This window comes from Equus quagga, chromosome 3, assembly GCF_021613505.1.
Source record: "Equus quagga isolate Etosha38 chromosome 3, UCLA_HA_Equagga_1.0, whole genome shotgun sequence".
In the NCBI taxonomy this organism is placed as follows: domain Eukaryota; kingdom Metazoa; phylum Chordata; class Mammalia; order Perissodactyla; family Equidae; genus Equus; species Equus quagga.
In genome coordinates this window covers 116,318,565-116,345,055 of record NC_060269.1, presented here as the reverse complement: position 1 = coordinate 116,345,055, position 26,491 = coordinate 116,318,565, and the positions used below count along the sequence as shown (strand labels likewise).

The 26,491-nt window shown below is 38.7% G+C and overlaps 1 protein-coding gene across 1 annotated transcript in view; it reads right to left on the bottom strand.

Annotated features, from left to right (window-relative positions):
* Positions 1 to 26,491, bottom strand: part of LOC124236837 (protein furry homolog-like) — a 244,218-nt gene that overhangs the window by 206,157 nt on the left and 11,570 nt on the right. The window contains exon 2 of the mRNA XM_046655776.1: positions 2,894 to 3,069. The gene's annotated coding sequence lies outside the window, so the exon portion shown is untranslated. The remainder of the gene's footprint in view (positions 1 to 2,893; positions 3,070 to 26,491) is intronic.

Below are 26,491 nucleotides of genomic sequence, written 5' to 3'. Positions count from 1 at the left end.
CTAAATCCAAACGCCAATTAATAGGAGATAAAAAGGACAGATGAGTATGACGTTTAATCGCTTCACAGGAATGTACTCAGGAACATCCACATCAACAGGACAAAGGCCCGATTTGTTCAACAAATAAATTTCAAAGACAAAGATGTGGAGGGAGGCATTGGGACAGGGATGAGACACCACACAACCTTAAGAGAAAAATCAACCAATTGCAATGGGAGGCAGGTGACCCAATCAGGTCAATTGTTTTTAAAATGTATGAAAGAATTAAAATTAACACTGACTGGATATTTGATTACATTGGAAGTCTTGCTGATTTTGTTGTTCGATTTGTTTTGGTTTTTTGCCGAGGAATATTAGCCCTGAGCTAACATCTGTTGCCAATCTTCCTCTTTTTTTGCTTGAGGAAGACTAGCTCTGAGATAATATCTATGCCAATCTTCCTCCACTTTCTATGTGGGTTGCTGCCACAGCATGGCTGACAGGTGGTGTAGGATCCCACGCCTGGGATCTGAACGCACGAACCTGGGCCACCAAAGCAGAGCATGCCAAACTTAACCACTACACCATGGGGCCGGCTCCTTGTTGCTGTGTTTTTAAGGGGGATAATGGTTTTGTGGTTATATTTTTTAAAAAGAAAGTCTTATACTTTAAGGATACGTAGTGAAATACAAATAAATTATACGATGTCTAGGATTTCCTTTAAAATAATACAAGAGTGGGAGGGAAGTCAGCAGGAAATAAATAATTTGGCCATGATTTGATAATTACTGAACCTGAGTGATGACTACAAGGGGATTATAATAATCTGTTTACTTTTACATATGTTTTAAATTTTTCATAAGTAAAACCTTAAAATTAGGCAAAACATTTCTTCTTCAGACACAAGAAAAAATCTGGAGTATGAAGAAGAACAGGTCAAGAAGTATGCTAGATAACCCCAAAGAAGCAACATGACAGTGACAAGGGTAGGGTCTTCTACGGAAGGGTAAAAAGCCAAGTTTGAAAAGAACCAGTTTAGAGACCAAGCAAATGACTGCTGAATAGATTCCAAACTTAGTTAAGTGACCTTTTCCAACTGCATCGAGCAGCGAGAACTAGGAAAAAAGACTATATATGGCAAATTAACTTAGGTACGGGATTTGGTAAAACAGATTCCTCAGGAGGAAAAGGGCAAGAGAACGTAAGATGCTGCTGCAAGTATGATCATGGGGCTTGGGTGAGCAAAACGCCAATGAGGCTAGGAAATAGCTAACTTGATTAGAAAAGCATGGAAATGCCAAGAAAGTACAAGTCATAACAAAGACAAAGAACAGACTCAGAAAGCGTGACATGATAGAGGGTTATGATCATGAGAGGGAACTTTTCAAGACCTCAGAAGTGGAAGTGTTCCAGGTGATGATGAGAAGTGATGGGGTACGAAAAGTGCACAGAAGTTTGGGGCTCCAGTCCTGCTAAACTAATGCTGGTTTACTAACTGCTTCCGGCTACCTGCCAAGAATCACACCTCTGTCCCAGGATCATTTCAGAAGATATCCGTATTTTTTAAAAGGGTCCCAGGATTGGAACCACTAGTTTACAATTTAGTAACCCTGGAAAATGACTAAGGTGAAAATGATGGATGTCAGTCAGGTCAAGGAAGCATGATGAGAGCCACTAATATAAGAGACAGAAGGGGAACATGTGAATCAAATGAAGAAAAATTCTAGAGGTCAACAGAGGATAAAAATGTAGAGAGAAAAGAATAAAAGACATCAACTTCAAAAGAAAACAATTAATTGAAAAATGTTCTAATAGTGAGGACGTTATTCTAACCCCATAACTCAAAGAAAATAGTCTAAAAATATCTCTATCGGATAGATTAGGGAAGAAAAGGTATCCTCAAAAAAACAAAAATCAATTTGTTCATTACAATCATAAAGTGCTGGGTGTATGAAAGCACCAAAAAAACCTTATAAATCATTTAGTTTAATTCACTCATTTCATAGAGAAAACCAAGGTGCACCAAGGCTAATTAACTTGCACCCAAGAACATTACGCAGTTAATGAACAGAACTCAAGTTAAAGTGTACCCCATTCTTCCCCCAACCTCCCTGCCTCGCACTCTCATCTAACACCTTGGTTTCCATCTCGTGACTCACTTCTTTTCAATGCTAAATGTCATTATATATTTTCACTCATAAATAGCAAGCATTTGGTAAATATTTGTTGACTGGCACTCAAAATGAGCCTACTTCAGTAATTTTATTTTAAAGGTCTCCTATAGCAGCAACTTGTTCCGCTCAATTTTACTCTTCTGTCTCCCTCGGTCCCCTCCCCAAAATATGTTCTGAGTAAATCTCAGAGATGTTCAGAAAATGTGTTGGCTAACTAGCACCTATGCTTCCAAAAAATGTTAGAACATGAAAAGGCACACATAGTGCCATGCTATAAAAAGAAGAGCTGGCATTATACACTTCTCTCATCATTTCCATAAATGCATACATAATTTACAATTGCTATGAAGTAAGAAGATGTTCTGGACCCAGGGGACTCCAAATACCTAAATAGACAGGAAAAAACAGGATAAACTACCTCAGCCTTACAATAACGGATTATAGAGTACACAAAGTACACACACATAAAGATGTTTATACATTTCTATATTTATTCTCTATAAATATTACATATTATACTCCACCCAGAATATAATATGGAAAGAACATTTTGAAGCTTCCACAAACCTGATGTTACTGCTATTTTTAGAAGAGATTTTTAAAATATTAACCAAAAAAAAAAGTGCAGATATCACTCATATGTAAAAAGAGAAGAAGACACAAAAAAGGGGAAGGCAATCTAAACAAAAATTGTGTTACAAATTTCTATTATTCTTAAAAAAAAAGGTACATATTCTTACCACTTAGAAACGGTTGTTGAGGCACAGAGTTTGTAGAAAAGACACCAAATTTGGAAAGGATCCATCTAGAAGCTTTTTCAATCGGGAGCTTGTACTTTATAGGCACACAAGTGGGCACACTGGTGCACAGCAGTAGGCATTCACCATGTACAAAGCAGAATATGGAATGTCAAAGGCTGGAAGACAAAAAGAGAGAGGAAAGAAAGAAATATGGTTGGTCAATAGTAATAGCCATGTTTAAACCCAAAATTTAGCAGTTTTCATATATCATGTATCATTATTGATTAGTTTTTATAAGGAAGAATCTGGCCAAGAACTTACTTATCAAAAAATCTCAGCAATTTTTTAACAGGAAAAGAAGCTATCTGGAGAGAGAAAACAAGAAAATGAGAATAACTCTTTTAAAGGTCCTAATTTAAATACTTTTTCGCCACCCATAACATCTTTCTCAGGTATATTATAAATTTCTTCACCGTCTGAAAATAATTACCTGTTTTTTGATGACAGAAGGGCCATCATCATAAGAGTGCTTGCACAGTATTTGAGGACATAAACATTATGGGACTTGGGGTAATGACCCTAGAACTACCTCTCTTTCAAAGGTACCCCAAGAAAGAAGTGAACTCTCTGTCGCTGGTGGCAGTGCCAATACCTACAAAATTAGGAATGTATCTATCCTTTGACCCAACAATCCTTCTTCTGGGACATTCTCCTACAGATATAATTCCATACTCACAAAATAAAGTGTACAGTATGATTATTATGGGATTATTTATAAAAGTGAAACACTGAAAATAACCCGAGGACAAATAAAAATACCTATGAGACATCCGTAAGAAGGAACACCATGCAGCTGTAAAAATGAATAAGGAAGCACCCTCTGTGCTTCTATGAAAAGGCCAGAAAAAGAACTCAGCCACCATGCTGTGAGAAAGCCCAAGCCACATCGGGAGGCAAAAAAAAAAAGGTCAGAATATATTAAACAAGCAAGATACAGAATTTATATACACAGTATGCTATATTCTGTGTTTAAAAAAGGGAAGGGGGGAGGGAAGTAAGAATATCTATCCTTATTTGTTAAAAAAATGCACTGTATAGATACATAAGAAATTGGTTAAAATGGTTACCTATAAAGGACAGTAAGGAAACAGGGATAGGCGCTAAGACTTCTCCGTCTGTCATTTTGACTTCTAAAACACGTAAATGTTCAAACAAAATTAAATTTAAAACAAGTCCCCTAAATACTTGATTCTTACTCTTTCATCCCTTATTCATAAAAATTTGAGCTGTTATGTGATCAGTATAACACATTACTTTCCTGAAAAATCAAATGATAAGTTATTTTCTTATCCTTCAGAAAAACCCTTCTCTTTGCTACTGGTAGCAATTCAATATATACTGAGTGCCTGCTATGCACCAGCACTACATGCATCTGTGAACAAAACTGAAAAATCCCTGCTCTGATGATCTTAAAAGTGAACTGTTATCCATTTACTCATTGCTAGTGAAGGTACAGTAAGAAACGCATAAATATACATTTCTAGAGAAAATATAAATTTGTCAACCATTCTGGAAAGCAATTTGTGAATACATAACAAAAATCTTTAAAATGTTCATAGCTACTGACTCAGCAACTACACTTCTGAGAACTCAAAATGCAGACATAACTTTATATACAAATGTTTTGTACATTATTTATAATGAAAAATTGTAAGAAATCTAAATGTCCAAAATTAACTAAACTATGATGTACTCAGCAGATGGAATACTATGCTGCAGTTAACCGAGAAGTCATTTCCAGTTAAACGTGGTGGATTAACCACAAATATTTATCCCCACTCTGTCCCTGGGTTCCTCTGAAATAATTGTAAAAAAAAATTAAAGAAATTTAAAATTAAATAAATAAAAGAACACAAAAGCAAGAAGAACAGAAGAGACATTCTCTGATAGGATAAAACTAAAATGTGATTTCCAAAAATAACATGAGGAAACAATGTTAAAAAAGGCAAGACTCAATCACATATAATTTTGGCCATACTTTTTAAATTACATTAAAATGTGGAGGAAAAAACACTAAATATTATTTCTAAATAGTGATTTAAAATAAGTGATTTTTATTCTTTTATTCTTTTCTATATTTTCCAAAATATCTCCAAAGAGCATTTATTACTGTTATAGTCAGAAAAATAAAATCACTTTAAAAACATATATATACCTACTAGGATGGCTATAACCAAAAAGATAAGTATTGGCAAATGTACAGTTGGAACACTCACACACTGCTGGTGAGAATATAAAATGGTACAGGCATGTCGGAAAATAGTCTAGCAGTTCCTCAAAAGTTAAACATGACTCAGACATTCTACTCCCAGGGACACACCAAGAGAAACAAAAAAATGCATCCATGAAAAATACATATGCAAATATTCGTAGTAGCGTTATTTGTAATAGCCAAAAGGCAGAAATGACACAAATGTCATCAACTGATGAATGGATAAATCAAAGTAGTATATTCACCCAACAGAATATTGTTCTGCCTTAAAAAGGAATGAAGTACTGATACATATTACAACATAGATGAATCTTAAAAACATTATGCTAAATGAAGGAAAGCAGTCACAAAAGGCCACCTATTACATGATTCCATTTATATGAAATGTCTAAAATAGACAAATAGAGATAAAATAGATTAGTGGTTGCCTAGGGCCAGGAGGGAGAAGATAGGGAGTGTCTGCTAACGGATACAGGTTTTCTTTTGGCAATGATGAAAACGTTTTAAAATCAGTTGTGATAATGGTTACACAATTCTGTGAACATACAAAAACCCTGAATTGTACATTTTAATCTGGTGATTTGCATGGTATATGAATTATATCTCAGCAAAGCTGCTATACTAAAAAAAACCCTATAGTCTGTAACTTCTTTACCGCTAACTAATATTTCACTTATTAGTCCTTATCACCTTGCAACACTATATAATGGGAAAAGCATTGGATTCAAAGATAAAACCAGACGCTTGCCAATCCTAAGACCATGGACAAGCCACAACTTCCCAGCTTCAGTTTCTTTTTCAGGGAGTGGGGAGGCCTCTCTGGTACACCATCTCATTTTTCTCCCAACAACTGAGTTGCATGCCTACCAAGAGCAAATTATATTTGTTCCAAAATCTGTTTATGCCAGTTGTATTTACTATAATTATGTAATTTAGTAAAATATTACATAAAAAATATGAGCACAAAAAGAACATGCTTTGTCTCTGAAAATCAAGCTGTACAATTTGAAAAAGGCAAGTCACTTTAAAAATGTCCTCAATAGAAGGCCTCAGCTATACATCAAGATGGATGAAGTACAATCATTTATATAGTTAACAATTATAAAATATTTAAAGTATGTATCTTTCTTATGATTCCTCATTTTAAACAAATTTTCTGTTTAACCAACCCAACCACCGGTTGGTTATACAACCACTATTGTGTAAGAGAGAGATTCTACTCTACATAAGTTATTTGTGTAAAAGACTAACAAAAGAACACCATTGTGATTCTAGCTCATGCTCTAAAGAGTGACAGTGGACTCTAGCGAGTTCCCTCTTACAGAGGTTGAAATTTCTCCACCCTTCAAGGTCCAGGCCCACTAGGTTCTGTCTTCTCTACAGATACTTTGTTTCTTAAAGTGAAAGAGGATGCCTAATGTAAACTCTTCAAATTCAATTCAAGCTGCTAAAGTCCCTTTTCCTGTGCTCTTAGGCTCTCCAAATCCTCCTGATCAAAGCTAAACCTACACCTGACCCATGTATTCAGATGACCATTAAGCACCCCCCCCCCCCCACAAAATCTTACACTCATGCTCCACAGACTCCTTTTTTTACTTCCTATTACCACACATTTGGGCCTCTACTTTTCTCACCCACCAACTTACCCTCCATTGCCAGTCATTTGGACTCTGATCCCAACCACTGGAACACTAAAATAGTCTTCCTAATGACTTCGAAAGAATTCCAAGTGGTCATTCTAACTTGTCCCTAACTTCTCCTCTCTCACTACTCCGATGCACCTCAGATATTGCTGCCAAATGCACCTTCCTAACGCACAACACTCATCACAAAACTGCTGGCTTGGTAATTCAGTGGTACTCCCACTGCCTACAAAGTCCAGAAATTCAATAGCCTGAGAGTCAAGGTCCTAAGAGGAGAAAATAAACTGCTAGCCCGGCTTGGTAATTCAGTGGTACTCCCACTGCCTACAAAGTCCAGAAATTCAATAGCCTGAGAGTCAAGGTCCTAAGAGGAGAAAATAAACTGCTAGCCCATCTCCCTAATGTTCTCCAGACCACAGTCAGGCTCTGTGAAACACATCCCATTCATTCCTACACATAGATCTTTCTTCCACCTAGAATGTCCTCCCTTCATTTCTACGCACTGAAACCCTATAATCATTTTCAAAGTAGAAAATCACTTACCAACTCAGAGACTGGAGTTTCTCAACTGTAACACCTTCAAGGGTCATTTTACAAGGATTATAAAGTGTTGCAAGTATTAGAAGTATTATCAAGTATAATCTTAGAACAATAGCCAGCAGATATCACTCAGCAAATGTTACTGTTGCTCATGCAACACAATGAGCACTCAATAAAATATTTTCTAAATTGACATACAAAACCAAAAAAAGTCTTTTCCGGCCACACTGTACTCTTTGCTCTAAAAGCAACAGTTTAAGGCTTGAAATCTCTGGAAATTAAGATGATGAAAATTTCTGATAAAGTTTTCACTTTATGGCACTCTCACACAGATTCGTGATGCAAGAACAGCAACCTACTATTTCATGATTTAACCAAGAACAGCTTGATTCACTAACATCTACCAAACGAGGAGAGGGAAGGCAAGCTTTACAAAAATAGGTTAGTTCTATCATTCACTTCTTTTAAAAATTGTGGTAAAATACAGATAACGTACCATTTTTAAGTGTACAGCTCAGTGGCATTAAGTACATTCACACTATCTTGCAACCATCACCACCATCCATCTCCAGAACTCTTTCCATCGTGCAAAACTGAAACTCTGTACTCATTAACAACAACTTCCCACTCGCCTTCCCCCATCCCCTGGCCACAAGCAGTCTACTTTCTGTTTCTATGAGTTTGACTGCTCTAGATACTCATCTAAGTGGAATCATACAGTATTTGTCCTTTTGTGACTGGCTTACTTCACTAAAAGCATGATGTCCTCAAGGTTCATTCGTGTTATTCAATTTTTCAACAAGAACTTCAAAACCACATAAAGGACATGGGCTAAAAATACTCTAGTTCAAACTCCTGGTTTAAATATACTCTATATCATATGGCACTACTCCACAGATTTGGATGGCTCAATTACAAAAAAAAAAGGGAAAAGGAGAATAATAGACTTGATAATCCGGTATGATGCCAGGTATTCTGCTAGGTGCATTTCACACACTTAAGTCCACCCAATTTGAAGGAGGTAGGTTTTTACTACTCCCAACTGGTAAATGATAAAAAGGAGGTTCAGAGCCACTCAGTATCAAGCAGGCCTCTCATGTCACGAGCCTATTTTCATCTTGTTTGCATAGAAATTACCACTATCTGACATACATCCATTTATTTCCTTATGTGCAAATTATATGTAGATCAAAAAAAAGGTTGAGAATCTCTACAGTAGTGGAATGGTCACATTTATACAACAAAGTTCTATCTATGATACAACATAGCCTTGAATCTAAATATCTTAGAATCCCTAGCTTTTCTAAGATTTCAGTCCATAGATACATTTGTTAGATACTCGGAAATTTGGAGACTCTATTAACTACCAAAGATATATTCAGAGATTTTTTTTTCTTCTTTTTTTAAGCAGAGATGGGAAGTGGGAGGTATTGGAGGACAAAGGTAGAGGATAAAATTCCAACCGAGAAGTCCAAGGGTTCAGGAAGACTGGTCTCCGGTGAGTCTAAATTTACTATAACACCCTCATTGTCTACAGATTTTGTTGTTTTTAATCAAACTTCACCTGAGGAGTTTTCTACTAATCATGGATTTACAGTGGGAAGGGAGATACTAAGTTGTGGTATATAGTCCACTTACACTTTAAATATATTCTCACTATAATATTAGCTACATTTACAGTAATATGGATTTCCTTCTTCTGCTTCAGAATGAATGTAAATATTCACACCATCCTGTATTGCGATATTTTCTCCCTTAAAATTAGTTAAAACTTTTTAAGACGTTACAAAATAACTAAATACCTAGCTTCTAACCTGCTTAACCTATATTTTTTCATAATTTAAATTATGGCAAATATCTCCACAATTAAAATACTTTAAAAGGTTAGGGAGAGAAATCATATATATATATATATATTTTTTTTTTTTTTGGTGAGGAAGATTTGCCCTGAGCTAGTATCTGTGCCACTCTTCCTCTATTTCATATATGGGATGCCTCCACAGCATGGCTGTTGAGTGGAGTAGGTCCATACCCAGGATCCGAACCTGTGAACCTAGGCAGCTGAAGGAGAGTACACAGAACTTTAATCACTCAGTCATGGGGCCAGCCCCAAGAAATCAGATTTTTTTAAGGGCTCTCACTAAACAAATCCCCACTTGTAACAAAGTCTACATTTCGCATTAACTTACTGTTTTCATAAATAATTTCTTTTGATCACAGTATGAAAAATGTTACTCACAAAAGGAGTACTGTGTTCACAAAATAATTATATCTTCACTGATGTAACAAGAAGTCAGTGGTTTCCTTTTTGTGGTAAACAATGGGCCTTGGGAAACACATTCCCCATTAAATGTCTTTTACATTTTTTTATACACAATTGGTTCCACTTCCTAATAATCACCATTTACCAGAAATGTGAAAGATAAAAATCTATCAAGATACACAATAAGACTAAGCAAGCCAAAAGGAGAAAAATAAAATTACAAAGGCTCTCTGAAGAGGGTGGGGTAGAGAAAACTTCCAACCCAACACCAACCATCTCCAAACTACTTTTTAAAACTGAGAATATCAGTTTCAAGGAGACAAAAATCTCACATCTTTTCTCTCTATTCCTAAAGGATCACGCCCATCAGTATCCAAACATACTATAATGATCGCCCACCATAAAGAAAACAAAAGGAGAGGGCCCTCTTTGACCACAAAACCCCTGTCAGTGACGGCACCATTTCTCCGCTCCCCTTTATAAGAAAAGTCCTCCACAGTTGCCTCTATTTGGTATTTCACTAGCTTCCCTTCTTCATCCCATTCTCCTATTCACTCCAAGGCTTGCCACCTCCACCACTCCACAGGACTGCCTGTCTCTAATGACCTCCACACCTCACGAAATCCAAAGGTCAATACTCAGTCCGCATCTTAGCTGACTCAACAGGAGCATTTCTCGCCCTACTTTTTGAAACACCATCTTCATCTGGATTGCAAAATGCCACACTCTCCTGGTTTTCTTTCTTTTCCTCATGAGCTGCTCTGTCTCTGCCCAGGGTCAGTCCCTGGCCCTCTTCTCCACTGACATTTACCTCTACACGACCTTATCCCATCGAGAAGCCTCAAATTCAAATTTGGGATTTGCCAGCATATAGACAGCATCTCTAACCCAGACCTTTCTCTCCAGAGCACTAACCTTGTAAATTCAACTATCTGACTGTACATCTAGTAGGATCTCAACCACGACTCTTAATACATCCCCCTACATCTTTGCCTATGCCCAACGCTGCACCTCAGTAAAGAATGCCGTCATTCTTCTAGTCACTTAGTCCAATAATCTGGCAGTCATTTTTATTCCCTTCTTTACCTCACACCCTCCCATCTAATCCATCAACAGCTTCTGTAAACCCTATTTTCAAAATACTGCTACTCCTGCATCTACTCATTCCCTAATTCTCCACATAGTAACCAGAGTGATCTGTGTAGAAGACAAATTTATTCATTCCACTCATGCTCAAAAATCCTCCAGTAGTTTCCCACCAAACGCAGAAAAATATCCACCCTCTAAGTTTTTTTTCCTCTATTCTAGCCATGCCAGCTTTCTTGCAATTTCTCAAGCTCAAGAAGCTTATTCCCACATGGGGCCTATGTATTTACTAATCCCTCTGCCTGGAAAGTTCTCTCCCTTGAGTATGATTTGCTCCCTCCCTTCATTCAGATGGCTGCAGATGCTACCCTCCACAAAGAGCCCTTCCCCACACCCTATCTGAAAAAGTCCACACCCATCATTCTCTAGCCAAACTTACTTTTTCATCACAGAGTTTAGCATTCAACATTTGCTTAATGTTTGCCTATGTGACTAAAAAGCAAGCTCCCAGGAGGGCAGAGACTGTCTTGTTTACCTTTATGGTCCCCAGCACCACCTCCTGGCTCACAGGTGCACAAGAAATATTTGTTGACTACATAAACGACGCCAATGATAGTACCTGATATGCACTAAAAAAAAAAAAAATCAATTTATAGACTTTCATTTTATTCAACAAAAGGAATATTAACAAATACATAAATTTCCATTTTACAACCTTTAGAGGAGATCAGAGTAGTACAGAATAACAGAGGAAGAGAGGTGAACTTCTGGTCTTCAGCACATAAATCCAATCTGTTCACGGAGGCTACTTTATATTCATTTCGAGATATAACCTAAAGTTTCCAGAAAATAGCAGGTTTTAAACTATTTCCTTTCTTCCTGTTAAATACCTGAATCAACCTCTATTCAAACAAGCTTAAGGAGAAGCAATACTCACACGATAACCTAAAAATACATATTCGATTAGCTCCCTGTTCCCCCGAGACGACTCAATCAATATAAAAGGGAAAACTCAAGCAACAGTAGAAATTAGAAAGGAGTATCACCATACACCTCAAATTTTGAGCTTCCACCAAGATTTTTTAAGGTAAGAATAATGGGAAACAAGTGGCAACCTGCCCACTCTCAGCCATTATCTGCTGTGTTCCGAGAACCTGCTTGCCAGCCCACTCCACTTAGGTGACCCTAGAAGAAAGTGGTCCATGCTCAACCCCTCCCTCCATCACATTCACTGGGCTAAACACTAACTGCAGTCTTCAGACTCTGACTAGCCTTTCAGAGAAGAGGAAGAGAGAAGAAAACCTCATGCCAGGCTGTGACAGAGCATGTACTATTCATCAATAATACACAATATACACATACATACAATATATATTTACATATACACATATACATATACATAATAAACATTTTCATATACACAATATACACAGAATAATGTGTATATGAAAAAATCACTATTCTTAAGAGGAGACGACAGATATAGGACAGATCAAATTCTGAGATCTCATTAAAGTTCTGAATTCCAAGGATATTTACCTTGGTAAAATTCTAAACACAGATGAGAAAGGCGAAACCATTTGCTTTTCTAAGATATTCACTCTTTGGGGGAGAATGGAGGCTTACCAAAGGCATGTCTATAATCAGGGTGAGACACTTTAGGAACTCTTTCTCTCAAAAAACAAATCAACTAGTCAAAAATAAATAAATAAATAAAGATATAGAGATATTAACAACATGATTCAGTACCACTCTCTTGGGCATAATGGTGAACTACACTTTCCTTCTCCTTCTTGAAGTTAAGCATGGTCTTGTGACTTGTGTTGGCCAATGAAATGTGAGTAGAATTGATATATAAATTTCCAATGGAAGCATTTAATTGTCAGTACTCAGCTCTGTACCTCTCCTCCACTGTCTCATGGAGGCAGGTGTTGATACGGAAGTGCAATGCCAAACCTGTAGAGAAGACAACTTACACAAAAGGCATGGAGTTGACATGAGTGAGCAATAAATTTTTACGTTTTAAGTACTGATAATTTGAGGAGTGTTTTCATTGCAGCATAATCTAACCTAATTTGATTTGTATTTAACAATTCCAATAAAATTAACTAAAATTCAGCAAATCCAGAAAATTGGACAAGGGAGAAGGAGTTTCAGAGATGGACAGGGAAACGCTAATAGGACATCATAATGAGAAATGGATTATAACTGTAGAAATAGAGGACTTTAATGGAATGTGCCCTCAAAAATCAATAATTTCATCTCACTTAAAAAAATTTTAAGAGGCCGGTCTGGTGACACAGCAGCTAAGTTCACATGTTCCGCTTCTTGGCGGCCTGGGGTTCGCCGGTTCGGATCCCAGGTGCGGACATGGCACTGCCTGGCAAAAGCCATGCTATGGTAGGCGTCCCACGTATAAAATAGAGGAAGATGGGCACGGATGTTAGCAAAGGGCCAGGCTCCCTCAGCAAAAAGAGGAGGATTGGCAGTAGTTAGCTCAGGGCTAATCTTCCTCAAAAAAAAAAAAAATTTAAGAATAGTATGCTCTCTTTGGAAGGATGCAAAAGAAACTCATAATACTGGTTGTCTCCAGGAAAGGAAACTGTATGGCAAGAGAAAAAGTGAGAAGGAAAGACTTCCAGTTTCCAGTCCTGCAGGAAAGATGGTTAGAAGTCACCACTCTGGGGCTGGCCCCGTGACCAAGTGGTTAAGTTCGCACACTCTGCTTTGGTGGCCCAGGGTTTTCCCGGTTCGGATCCTGAGTGCAGACATGGCACCACTCATCAGGCCATGCTGAGGCAGCATCCCACATGCCACAACTAGAAGGACCCACAACTAAAATACGCAACTATATGCTGGGGGTATTTGGGGAGAAAAAGCAGAAAAAAAAAAAAAGATTGGCAACAGTTGTGAGCTCAGGTGCCAATCTTTAAAAAAAAAAAAAAAAAGAAGTCACCACTCTGTCTTAACAGAAAGTAAAAAAGATGAACAAACTGAAAAGCAACAAGTCTTCGTAGATCCATAAGGGAAGTGAGGTCATGGGGCAAACTGCTACTCCCAAAAGTGGAGAGACAGATAGGCAAATACAGAGAATCACAAATTATGGGAACAGAAACCCATGAGCAGAAACTTCCGTGGGAACCAGTGCCAGGGTGAGAAAATCTGAACTCTAGTTGACAAACTGTTATAGGCTCAGAGTGGACATTTCTGAGAGTCAAAGACTCCAGGGGGACCCAGTTATGGGGGGACCCCACACTTTTGTGAGGTTTATCTCCAAGAGCTTGACCTGGTTCTCATAGCAAATATCAGAGAAAAATCCCCTTGTGCTTCTGGCAGGTGGAGGGGGAAAGGAACCATTTCGAAATACTCCAAAGCATTCTGTTCTTAAAGCCTGCCCTCAGGAGAAACGATTTAACCAGAGTCTAACTTACCAAGGGGAGAGAAATACAAAACTCCAGGCCCCCTAACCATCCTTTCCCACCTACAGTGGGGAAAAAACTGATTAGTACTTGAGAAGTTCACAGTCCAGAGGCACAGGCTGACTAAACTACTGTGATCCAACCATAGGACTACAGACTGCCTCCTCTGCCCCAACATCTCACCACCACATTACTGAAGCCCTATTTAAAGCAGTCCCTTTTACTTGGTACATCATGTCCAACTACCAAGAAAAATTACAAGGCATATTAAAAGACAAAAGCACAGTTTGAAGAGACACAGCAAGCATCAGAACCAACCTCAGATATGGCAGGATGTTGGAATTATCAGACTGGAAATTCAAAACAACTGTGATTAATATGTTAAGGGCTCTAAAGGATAAAGCAGAAAGCATGCAAGAAAAGATGGGAAATGCAAGCAGAGAGATGGAAATTCTACAAAAGAATCAAAAAGAAACACGAGTAGGGGCAGGACCAGTGGCATAGTGGTTAAGTTCGCATGCTCCACTTTGGCGGTCCTGGGTTCGCAGGTTCGGATCCCAGGCATGGACCTAGCACCACTTGTCAAGCCCACTGTGGTGGAATCCCACATAAAAGAAAGGAATATTGGAACAGATGTTACCTCAGAGACAACATTCCTCAAGCAAAAAGGGGAAGATTGGCAACAGATGTTAGCTTAAGCTTAATCTTCCTCAAAAAAAAAAAGAAAGAAAGAAACACTAGTGATCAAGAATACTGTAACGGAAATGAAGAATGCCTGTGATGGGCTTATTAGTAGACTGGCCATGGCTAAGGAAGGAATCTCTGAGCTTGAGGATATCTCAATAGAAATCTGAAAAAAAAAAAGAAGAACAAAAAACTGAAAAGCAAAGAGAAAAAAGACCAGGGGAAAAAACAAAACAGGGCCCAGCCCCACGGCTGAGTGGTTAAAGTTCACATGCTCCACTTCGGCAGCCGGGGTTCACAGGTTTGGATCCAGGCGTGCACCTGCTCCACTCGTCTGCCATGCTGTGGAGGTGTCCCATATACAAGGTGGAGGAAGACTGGCACAGATGTTAGCTCAGGGCTAATCTTCCTCAAGCAAAAAAAGAGGAAGACTGGCAATGCATGTTAGGTCAGGGCAAATCTTCCTCACCAGAAAAAAAACAGAACAATAGCCAAGAACTGTGAGACAACTATAAAAGATGTAACATAGATAATGGGAATACCAGAAGGAGAAGAAAGAGAGAAAGGAACAAAAGAAATGATTGAAACAAAAATGACTGAGAATTTTCCCCAAATTAATATCAAATACCAAAACCACAGATCCAGGAAGCTGAGAAAACACCAAGCAGGATAAATACCAAAAAAAAAACCCCACACCCAGGCATATCATATTTAAAATCAAAGATAAAGAAAAGGGGCCAGCCCCCTGGCAGAGTGGTTAACTTCGCACGCTCCACTTTGGCGGCCCAGGGTTTCGCCAATTCAGATCCTGGGCGTGGACATGGCACTGCTCATCAAGCCATGCTGAGGTGGCGTCCCACATGCCACAACCAGAAGGACCCACAACTAAAACTATACAACTATGTACTGGGGGCCTTTAGGGAGAAAAAGGAAAAATAAAATCTTAAAAAAAAAAAAAAATCCTGAAAGAAGCTGGGACACACACACAAACACACATACACATGACACAATACACCCTACCTATAGAGGAACAAAGACAAGAATTACATCCAACTTCTCCTCAGAAACCATCCAAGGAAGAACAGAGTAGAGTGAAATATTTAAAATGTTGAGGGGAAAAAGAAAAACCACCCAGAATTCTGAAGTATAATTGATATGCTAAGAAAGGAAAGAAAACAGAATTACATAAAATAGTCAAATTAAAGTCATAAAAGGCAGAAAAAGATTGGAAGGGGAAAAAAGGAACAAAGAACAAGGGCAACAAATAGAAAACAATGACAGATATTAATTCAACTATATCAATAATCACTTTGAACATCAATGGTCTAAATGAACCAATTAAAAGACAAAGATTGTCACAATGGATAAAAAAACAAGACCCAACTACATTACCTAAGAAACCCACTTTATATATAAAGACACACATAGATTAAAAGTAAATGGATGGATGTAGGGGCTGGCCCTGTGGCCGAGTGGTTAAGTTCGCGCGCTCCGCTGCAGGCGGCCCAGTGTTTCGTCGGTTTGAATCCTGGGCGCGGACATGGCACTGCTCATCAGACCACGCTGAGGCAGCGTCCCGCATGCCACAGCTAGAGGAACCCACAACGAAGAATACACAACTATGTACCGGGGGGCTTTAGGGAGAAAAAGGAAAAAATAAAATCTTTAAAAAAAAAAAAAAAAAAAAAAAGTAAATGGATGGAGAAAGATCCACTATGCTAACACTAACCAAAAGAAAGATACAGTAGTTATTAATCCCATACAGAGCAGACTTAAAAGCAGGGAAAGTTATCAAGGATAAAGAGAATCATACATAATGGTAAAAGAGTCAGTTCTCCAAGGCAGACAACAAGAGTCCTCAACGTGTATATGCCTAACAAGAGAGCATCAAAATACGTGAGGCAAAAACTGACAGAACTGTAAGGAGAAATAGATGAATCCACTGTTATAGTGGGAAACTTCAACACCCTTCTGTCAGAAACGGACAGATATAGCAGGCAGAAAATCAATAAGGACTTAGCTGAGCTCAACAACACCATCAATCAACTTGATATAACTGACATCAATAGACTATTTCATTCAACAACAGCAGAGTGCCAGCCCCGTGGCCGAGTGGTTAAGTTCGCGCACTCCACTTAGGCAGCCCAGGGTTTCACTGGTTCGGATCCTGGGCACATACATGGCATCACTCATCAGGTCATGCTGAGGCAGCATCCCACATGCCACAACCAGAGGCTCTCACAACTAGAATATATAACTATGTACTGGGGGTCTTTGGGGAGAAGAATTTAAAAATAAAAAAAGATTGGCAACAGATGTTGGCTCAGGTGCCAATCTTTAAACAACAGCAGAATACACATTCTTTTCAAGCTCACCCCAAAAGATTCACTAAGACAGACCACATTCTGGGACATAAAATACACCTTAACAAATTGAATAGAAATCATACAGTGTCTCCTCAGATGACAATGGACTTAAACTAGAAATCAATGACAGGGAGACAACTGGAAAATCCGAAAATATATGAAGATTAAACAATACATTTCTAAATAACACATGGGTCAAAGAAAAAAAAATCAAGAGAAATTTAAAAATATTTTGACTAAATGAAAATACCACTTATCAAAATGTGTGGGATGCAGCAAAAGCAATGCCTAGAGAGAAATTTATAGCACTGAATGCATATATTAGAAAAGAAGATCTAAAAATCAATCTAAGTTTCCACTTTAGGAAAATAAAAAAAAAAAGAGCAAATTAAATGCAAAATAAGGAAAAGAAATAATATAAATTAAACAGGGGGCCAGCCCAGTGGTGCAGTGGTTAACTTCCCACATTCCGCTTCGGCGGCCCAGGGTTCGCTGGTTCAGATCCTGGGAGCGAACCTCCACACCACTTGTCAAGCCACGCTGTGGCACGCATCCCACATATAAAGTAGAGGAAGATGGCACGGATGTTAGCTCAGGGCCCATCTTCCTCAGCAAAAAGAGGAGGCTTGGTGGTAGATGTTAGCTCAGGGCTAATCTTCCTCAAAAGAAAGGAAAGAAAGAAAAGAAAAATCAAACAGAAATCAATAAAAGTGAAAACATGAAATTAATAGAGAAAAATCAATGAGACAAAAGCTGGAAGAAAGAAAGAGAGTCAGCCAAGTGGACACCAGGAGTAGGAGTGTTCCAGCCATGGGGAAGAGCCAACACAAAGACCCTAAGGCAGGAACATGCCTGGCACCTTAGAGCAAGATCCAGGGCGATTAGAGCAGATGAACGAGAGAAAGAGTACTAGGAAAAAAGGATCAGAGAGGTAGCTAGGGGCCAACTCAGGTGGGGCCTGTAGACAACAGTGCTCTAAATGAGCTGGGGAGCCACTAGAGGGTTTGCAGAAAGAGTAACATGAGCATGGTACATTTGAAAGGATTGTCTGGCTACTGTATAAAGAACAGACTGTAGGGGGGAAGCACAGAAGCAGGGGACCTCTCAGGAGGAGGCTATTTGTGACTGAAGTGTTAGCAAAACCCTTGTCTTCCAGCATAAGAAACTGCTCTTGGATTCAGTTAACTTTCTAGCTCTGTTCCCCTGGAAACCATACAGGCAGAATGTCAGCTGTGTTACTAGGCAACACTGCTTACGGTAAAAATGACCTATTGGTAAATTGCTTGGAACTGAGAGGAACTTTAAACACCTGGTGAGTGGCCACAAGTTTGTGCTTCTCTTAGTGTGGTGACTCTTGTAATTGGGCACGCACCTTGTAGGGATCCTGGAAACTATGCTCATGGGTTGTTATACAAGATAATGGCTTTTGTGGAACATGGGGTTCCTAAGCCAGGTTAATTACATACTCGCTCATGTAAGCCTCATTACTAACAGCCAAGCTTCATCTGGAAGGAGAGGAGAGTCATAGAGAATAATTCTGGCTGTTCTCTTTGTGGACTGCCACGAGGACCCCAAAGAAAGAGAACATCTGATGCCTCCCTGCGGGTAAGCTGTGTTTCCTGTCCCATATCCTCCTAAGTGAATCTGACGTCAAAAGTGGCCTATTGGTGATCCACCGGTCTGTCTACTGGAGCCCTACGCAAATTCCCTGGAAAGGCACTGCTCTATTGCAGTAACCCAGCAAGAAATGGTAGTGGCTTGGACCAGGATGGTAGTGGTATAAACAGGAAAAAGTAGTGAGATTGTAAATATAATTTTTTTTTTAAGATTTTATTTTTCCTTTTTTTCCCCAAAGCCCCCCTGGTACATAGTTGTGTATTTTTAGTTGTGGGTCCTTCCAGTTGTGGCATGTGGGATGCCACCTCAGTGTGGCTTGATGAGCGATGCCATGTCCTCACCCAGAATCCAAACCAGTAAAACCCTGGGCCGCCAAAGTGGAGCGCGCGCACTTAACCACTCGGCTATGGGGCCGGCCCCTGTAAGCATAATTTAAAGAGGGAGCTTACAGGGTCTTCTAACAAATAGAATATAGGCTATGAGGGAAAGAATAAAGTTAGGGATAATGGCAAGACTTTTGGCCTAAGCAACTGGAAAGATGGAGAGAAAAATTTGGGGAAGGGAGGACTTGAGGTTAGGAATTCAATTTCAGACAATTTTGAGTTGAAGGTCATTCATCATCTCAGTTTCTTCTCAATGACCCGAGATGGCTGCAACAGCTCTAAGTGTCATGCCCTTACTTGACCACATCCAGAAGAAGGAGTGTGTCTTCATAAAGTGAAGGAAGCCAGACTCCCAGGAGACTTTCTCTGACGTGTCACCATGCCAAAAAACAATCACTGGCCAGGAGAACAGAACTAACACAATTGAATTTAGGCTGAGCAACATGCACAAATTGCCTCTTTGGGCTGGGGAGGAGTTGAGGAAGCAGATGAGCACTGAATACCTGAGCAGACCTGGGCTTCTCTTAGCAAGGAAAGAGGAATGACTAACAGGTGCAGCATCTGTCAGAGGTATTATCAAGGGTAGTGGATGAACCATCCACATTGTTGATGTTAAAATCACCCAGAATAAAAGAAGTAAGACCAGTAAAAAGGTACAGGTACAAAATAAGACAGGGAGACAGGTGAGAAATGAATGAGAGGAAGTGACCTACCTTCTGTTTCATGAAAAAAAAAATCTAGACAAATCATGTGAAATTTCATAACCACCAAGATGATCTGAGGAAAAAACAAGAGTTAAGAATTGGACTAAAGGGGCCGGGCTGGTGGCACAGCAGTTGGGTTCACATGTTCTGCTTTGGTGGCCCGGGGTTCACCAGTTCAGATCCTGGGTGCAGACATGGCATCACTTGGCACGTCACACTGTGGTAGGTGTCCCACATATAAAGTAGAGGAAGATGGGCATGGATGTTAGCTCAGGGCCAGTCTTCTTCAGCAAAAAGAGGGGGATTGGCAGCAGTTAGCTCAGGGCTAATCTTCCTCAAAAAAAAAAAAAAAGAATCAGACCAAAATCTGAAACTCTCAGTGGTAGAAGACAGAGACTGTCTCAAAAATTTCCAGAGTGAAATAATTCTGACCTAGATTTTTATATCCAAATGATCAATCAAGTGAGAAGGCAGTATAAAGACGTGTTCAGACACTAGCGAACAAGAACGAAAACCAATAAAATAGATGTGAGAACACAAGAAATAGTGGAAACGATCCAAGAGTGAAATGAAAAAGAAGTCCCGGGATGGCAGCTGTGCAGCAGGACTACACAATAATTCATCCTACTAAAACAGAAAATTAGTGAACTCCATGAAAGGAAGAAAGGAATGGATTCCGTTCAAAAGACAGAATAACTAAGAAGCTGGTTTAATGACAGGAAGGCATATGTCTCTTTTCTCAATAAAAGAAGAAGACATGCACCAGAAAACTCCAGCAGACTGCTGCTGATTGACTATCCACAGCTTCAGTCCCTTATTCCTCGCTCAAGAAAACTAACTTTTTTCTTTTTTTGTTAAGGTATCAGGTGAGACGCACATGATTAGAAAAGGTAGCCCCTCTCCCAGACCCATGAGATGAATCACTACATGTCTAGACTAAGCCTGGAAATCCCATTCTCCTTTGCCAGCAACTGGCCTGAGCAACTGCTCCTGTCCCATTGTGGACAAGCAATTCAGTTCAGGTCAATGAGACATACAGGAAAGTCATCTGGGGAGCTTCTTAAAAGATTTTCCTCCAAGATAAAAAGAGAGATCTCATCAGGGGAAATTTGCTAAAGGAACATTACAGGGCAAACGGTGAATTTGAATAGGGACTGTATATTAGATAATAGTATTGTATTGTGGTAGACATGGAGAGGTACCACTCACATCCAAAACTCACCACCAGGTGTGAGGAATGTGGTTAAGCTATTAGCTTCATCGGAGTTGGCTTCAGCTTTCAAGAGAGTCTCACTGTTCTCTGGAAAGCTCCCAGCCCATAAGTGAGAAAGGAAAGGTACGTGCCAACACGGAACTCCTCTAACGAACAATCTTGACTCCAGATCTGCTCCTTGTGCCAACAGACAGGGTATCATCACAATCTGACAGCTCTACCTGCCCAACCCTGCTTCCTCCCTTTACTTTTGTGTCATCCTAATTCTGGCTCAGCAGCTGCTTCCCAGAGAACTCAATCTGTGACAGTTAACAACATTAAATTTCCTGAACTTGATCATCATTCCAGCATCACATGAGAAAAAGTCCTTTTCTTAGGTGGTAAGTGGTGAAGGATTTAAGAGTAAAGAGTGATGATCTCTGCAACTTTCTCTCAAAAGATTCACCAAAATAAAAACTACTCTAGATCTAGATAGACAAAGATAAAGAAAGGAAAAAGCAAATGGAGCAAAATGTTTATAACTGATGAATCTGGGTGAAAGACAAGAGTTCATATTACTATTTTCACAACTTTTCAATAAATTTTAAATTTTTTCAAAAACATGTTTTAAGAGGGGGAAGAGCCGAAAGAAGCAACACCCATGCTATCCCCTTCTTCCTGCCTTGTAGTAACTAAGAAAAACATGCCTGGAGCTACAGCAGCCACTGGCAATAAGAGAAAGGTCAGGACAATCGAATATGTCACCTGTGGTTGGATATTCTGTCAAATGCTGCCAAAAACAACCAACATGATACATCAGGAAAAACAAAAGAGCTATTCAAGGAAGTCATTGTTCAAATGTGAAAAAAATGTATATATGACATGGTTTTGAGTAACTGATGAATTACAGGAAAAGAAAATCCATTTGTCTTTGATACTAAGAACATCATCCTTCCATTGGCATGGGGTCATGGCACTGGCATGCAGAGAAGGCAACGTAATCGTAACTCACTACTCTGCTCTGCAGTGAATATCTGCACAATTAAAAGATGTAGGACCAACATAAAACAAAGCACCAAAGACCTCATTAAATTTACAGAAGAGAATGTAAATGTTTTTAGCCTTGCTAGTGTAAAAGGTACAGCTGATACAAGTTGGGAGATGGAGTCGGGGAGAGCAAAAGAGAAAAAGAGAAGCAGCGAAAAAGAGTAGGATTTCAATTTTGAATGCTCTAAGACTGGAAATTTGTAAACATATTCCACATGACTTATTGATAACAGTTTGTATAGAGATATAATTCATATACCATAAAATTCACCAATTTATTCACCATTTTAATTAGGTTATCTTTTTATCATTGAGTTGTGAGAATTCTTTATATATTCTAAGATACAAGTCTCTTATTAGATATGACTTGCCAATATTTCCTCCCATTTTGTGGATTGTTGTTTCACTTTCTGAAGGTGTCCTTTGAGGCATAAAAGTTTTGAATTTTGATGAAGTCCAATTTATTTTATTTTTTGTTGCTTGTGCTTTTATTGTCATATCTAGGAAGGCTTTGCCTAACCCAAGGTCACTATGATTTACTCATATTTTCTTGCATGAATTTTATAATTTTATCTGTTACATTTAGATCTATGAGCCATTTTTAGTTAGCTTTTGTGTACAGTATGAGAAAGGGGGTCAAATTTGCTCTTTTGCATGTAGATATCCAAGTGTCTCAGTACCATTTGCTGAAAAGATTATTCTTTCCCTATTGAATTGTCTTGGCACCTTTGTCAAAAAAAATTTATATATATATATACACACACACACACACATATATATCAATCAATTAATCATAGGGTTCATTCATTTCTGGACTGAATACTATTCAATTGATTTATATATACTGACCTTTTTTTTAATTAAGGTAAAACCCATATAAAATATAATTAACTATTTTAAAGTGTACAATTCAATTGCATTTAATATATTCACAATGTTTTGCAGCCAACACCTCTATCTAGTTCCATAACATTTTCATCACCCCAAAAGGAAACCTGCACCCATTAAGCAGTCACTCCCCACTATCCATGCCCCTGGCAACCACTAATCTGCTTTATGTCTCTATAGATTTAACTGTCCTGGCTATTTTATATCAATAGAATCACACAATATGTGATCTTTTGTGTCCAGCTTCCTTCACTTAGCATAATGTTTTTGAGTTTCATGCACTTTGTAGCATTTATCATTTTTGCAGCTGTACAATATTCCATTGTATGAATACACCATATTTTGGTTATCCATTCATCAGTTAACGGACAATTGGGTTATTTCTACCTTTTGCTAATGTTAACAGTGCTATGAATGAGCATTCATGTACAAGTATTTGTTTGAATACCTATTTTCAATTCTTTTGGGTATATACCTAGGAGTGGAATATCTGGGTCATATGGTAATTCTAGGTTTAACTGTTTGAGGAGCCACCAAACTGTTTTCCATAGCAACTGCACTATTCTACATCCCTACCAGCAAGGCATGAGGGTTCCAACTTCTCCATATCCTCGCCAACACATTTTCTGTTTTCTGGCTCATTTTCAAATGTGACATCCAGAACCCAACACAATACTCCAGGTATAATCTGGATAATACAGAACAAAGTAAGACTAACACACTTCCCTTCTGAACTTCTTCCTCTTATTAGTCCAGACAATGGTTCTATGAAGCCTTTGCGGTAGTCACAATACATTTTATATCCACGTTGAGTTTATTACAGTAAGAAAGACACCTAAGTTGTTTAACTGCATCTCCCTCACCGCTATAATTATGTGGCTGTTTTCTGAACCCATATATAGGACCTTCCCATCAAGCTCCATTAAAAGATCTTGTTAGCCTCCGCCCACCTTTGCAGTCAGAAATATTATTTTCAAAAGTTATCCCTAAAAATTTCATTTCATCCAAAAATTTGACAAGCATAGTTATCAATGTTTTCATTCACATCATTCCAAAAATATGGACAGCGACCTTCAGCATGTCACTAGAAATTTGTCTCCAGTTGTTATCAATTCGCTGTTTATTAATTTTTGGAGGTGCTAGTGAACCAATCACATTTCCACCTAATTGAGTGGTCAGTCAGCCCATACTCTTCCCCCTTGTCAACAGAAAGAAACGTTACAAAATGTCTGGCTGAAATCCGCTTATGCCGTTTCTTCTGCATTCTCTTGACCCACAGCCTAACAATCCTATCTAAAAAGAACTAAGGTTAGTCTAACCTAACTGTCTTTTGTGAGCCCCAGTAATACTTTCCTTTAAAATGAAATCATAATCAATGTTTTTAGCACATAAAACACAATGAACTCAGAGTAGATCATCCCAGGTTTGAAATAATATTTTGAGATTTTTATAGCAACATCTTTTTATTTAATCCTTACAACTCTATGAGAGAAATCATGTTTTACATGTTTCATACATGAGGAATCTGAGGCTACCCATGGCACTTCTAGAGACTCCAAATAACCGACCCCAAAGTGCTGGGCTTACAGGAGATGCTACTGTACGTGTTTGTGGAACTGAGTCAGCAGAACCAGCATTCAGTTGGCACAGACTCCACTGGCCTGTTTCTAACCCTCACCGCTCTCTTCCTATTCATGTGTGTGTTTGTGCACTGGAGTGAGGGGGAATGCACAAAACGTACGGCTTTTCTTGCCCCCTACTTCAAACAAAACCGTCTCTCCTTTCATCACTTGATATTTGAGATTTCAGGGCATGATTTTGTTTAAAGAAATGGTTTTGAAATCTCTACACACCATGCCACTTTCCTTTTAGGCTTTGGTGAAGTCATATGTTAAGAAATAAGGCAAAATTATGTGAAAAGGTGACATATCAGATGTGAAAATCCAACGCATTTATGTATCTCTGAATCAGCTCAACAATTTTAGATGAATTATAGAGTTTAAATTTATAGATTCCTTCCTAAAGTATACATTTTTGGGTTCCAGATTTGAACACATAAATTACTTTTATAGCTATTTCAAGCATTCAGATAAACTCCCCAAAGTCTAATAGATTGGATAAGAGATTATCAACATTTTAATATATCTTGACACAAATAATCCATTATTTTTCAGGATCCCATAAACCATATGGGAATGTATCCTTTTTAAAAAGCAATTATTGGGATGATATAATTGACTTCCAGGCATCCCTTCTCATCTAATAATCAACTCTTATGATGTTCCTTGGCTCCTCCCCAAGCACTGGGGTAACAATAATTTTCTTTTTATGTCCTGAAAAAAGGATGGAGATCAGAGATGGGGTCTGTGACTGACTGCAGAAGTCTTGGTATTAAATGGCTGGCAGCTATCTTGATTGAACCTACTCCCCTGGAGCAGCCACTTTTAATCTTTCCTGGGTCACAGCCTCCGCTTTGAGAATCTGAAGAATCTATGGACCTCTCACTAGAAAAGTGCAGATGAACACAAACTCAAAATTTTTCGTACAACTTATTTTATTGCTTTTAAATCAATTGCCAACACAGGCCATATAAAACCAGTCTTTGCAAGGATATCTGTATGTCTCATTTTTGGTTTTGTGCTGAAATTTGCTACACCCAGGAATAAAATCCAAAGTATGCAATAAAACAAACCAAACTTTATTTTTGACAAAAAGATACCAAAGTAGTGATGAGCGCTGGCTATAGAGCCTCTGGCATCAGAGAAGAGTTCTACAAGAAAGCCCACCTCTTCCACGTTCTTCTCCAGGGTGAGCCGGGGAAAACACAGGTGCTAGACAGAGAGAAGGCTCGGGTGCCAGCAGTAAGCGAAGAATAACGTTGGCAGAATTTAATGAGGGTTTCCCAAAACAATAACATTTTATACTTGTATTTACTTATAAAAAGGAAAAATATGGTTTCAGAAATTGGGAGATATTAAGATAAATTTAAAATTTTTGAAAAATCATACCAGACCTACTATGTTCCTACTACTTAATCATTTGAAATGTATGAAGTTCAAAGTGGAACAAGTGCATGCACTGCTCAGAGGTGGGCTAATCAAGCCAAGAGAGTGAAAATACTAGCAGATTATACATATGCGTTACCTTAAACTTGAAATTTGAGCTTTACTAATATTCAGTATGTGAGATTGATACCAGCAGCTTCTCTTGATCCTGCGTCAGGCTGCTTCAGTCTCGTGGCATTTATGTGAAGTATGCAGGATCCCACAGACTGCCTCTCCTGACCTCCAGTCTACCTACAGGCAATTTGAAAGGCACCTTTTCAGTTGTTGGAGGGGCAAGCACAGTTGTGGAAATGTGCGATTTCTCTACAGCATCATTCCAATGTCCATCCTCCAGCTTCTTGGTGACGAGAAGCACTGTGGTGGCAGCAGCAGCAGCAGAGGCTTCTGGATCTGACTTCCTAATTCTGGACTGCAGCTATGGGTCTGTCC